This window comes from Mastomys coucha, unplaced genomic scaffold (genome assembly GCF_008632895.1).
Source record: "Mastomys coucha isolate ucsf_1 unplaced genomic scaffold, UCSF_Mcou_1 pScaffold13, whole genome shotgun sequence".
In the NCBI taxonomy this organism is placed as follows: Eukaryota; Metazoa; Chordata; class Mammalia; order Rodentia; family Muridae; genus Mastomys; species Mastomys coucha.
Genome location: NW_022196895.1, coordinates 31,554,041 through 31,555,981, shown reverse-complemented (window position 1 = coordinate 31,555,981; position 1,941 = coordinate 31,554,041).

Here is a 1,941-nt window from a genome sequence, read left to right as displayed (position 1 = left end):
GTTCCCACCCCCGCCGCTCCCCGCCCGCCCCAGTTCCAGCTCCAGCGCTGCACGCGCCAAGCCCCGCCCCCCGCACAGGGTGGGCACCTGACCCACGCGGCCCGCACGGTTCTCCCAGGCCTAGGAAGGAGGTCGCCTCCGGCGAAGGCGGGAAAGCCGCGCCAGCTCCTCTGCGGGTTGGAGCACCTCTAGAAAAGATGCTTTGCACGTCGACATCCTACGTAATGCTGCAGTTTAGGAGTTAGCAGCGCTGGGCGGGACTCTAGGCTCTCCGAGGATTTATCGGGTGAGGACACGTGCGAGAAGGGACTGAAGTTGTAGTGGCTTAATCAGAGTTTGTGTCTAGGCGCGGAGAGGTTGGTCCCAGATTTTGTCAAGTCCACGGTTCTTCCGTTTTGAGATAAAATATTAGCCCAGCGGGCTGCGGACGCCCTCCAAGAACTTAGAATTTAGAAAGCAGAGAGTCTTCCTATATAAATCAGTTATAGGCAGCTTTCTGGGAGTGGTAATGCTACTTAACACATAAAAACAGTTCATTTTTAATTAAATTAAATTAATTAATTAATTGTTGGTTTTTTCGAGACAGAGTTTCTCTGTGTAGCCTTGGCTGTCTTGGAACTCACTCTGTAGACCAGGCTGGCCTCAAACACAGAAATCCGCCTGCCTCTGCCTCCCAAGTGCTGGGATTAACGGCGTGCGCCACCACCGCCCAGCCAAAACCAGTTCATTTTGACAGGTGAAAAGATGCAAGCCTCCAAGTCAGCACTTTACCCCAATTTATAATTTCGTCAGTGCCTCAAGAGAAAAAAGGTCAACTGTTAGAAATTTTTGTCCGCGTAGAGCTTACACTACACGCAGGTAATTGAAACTGAAGTGTGCATAAATTGAAGTAAATGGGTGATATGAAGGATGAGGAAGCAATAGAAGATCAGGGGTAAAACTAGTGGTTTTATAGGTAGACGTCACAAAATTGCCATTCAAAACTGAGGTTCCGAAGCGCAACGAAGATAGGTAAAACAAGTTACGCTCAAGATAAATTAGATATAGTGATTAATATAAAAAACCCAGCCGGCCGGTAGTGGCACCTGCCTTTAATTCCAGCACTTGGGAGGCAGAGGCAGGAGGATTTCTGTGTTCGAGGCCAGCCTGGCCTACAGAGTGAGTTCCAGGACACCCAGGGTTATACAGAGAAACCCTGTCTTCAAAAACAAAAACAAAAAACAAAACAAAACAAAAAAACCCAGAAAGCCATATTTACATCCTCAAAAAAAATTTTCTGCTTCCACTGTGAAAAGAGAAGGGCCAAGAGATAAGAGAACTCTAGGAAAATGTTCTTTTCTGCTCAGGAGACTAAAGAAACTAGGAAGCAAGTTGTTGCTACACAGCATAGTATCCTCCAAAAATAGTGAGCCAAAGTGAAGGAATACTTGGAAAATCAATGATTGACAAGAACAAATAAAATTTAGCAACTTGATTATAATAGATGAATATATTTGAAGGGAAACGGGGCCTATTCCATGAGGAGCATGTAGCAACAGAAATCAGAGTTGAAGTAAGCTTATTTTACTATGACAGAAGCCATAGCTAATAAATACAATTGGCAGGGAGAATATCTTAGGTAAGGAGAGATTGGAGAAAGGAAACGATCTACAATAGAAGTTTATCAGAGAAATGTCTTTAAAGGCATCGTTATAATAGAGCTGAAATTTAAAGTTGTGTTGGAGGACAAGGGTGTTAATCAAATGATTTTAGGTTTTCTGACAATTATATGTGGAGTTAAATTGTGTTAGAGGACAGGAATAAAGCTTTAACCAAGATTGCCGGGTTTCAAATGATAACAAGCTGGGCGGTGGTGGCGCACACCTTTAATCCCAGCACTTGGGAGGCAGAGGCAGAGACAGGTGGATTTCTGAGTTCCAGGCCAGCCTGGTCTACAGAGTG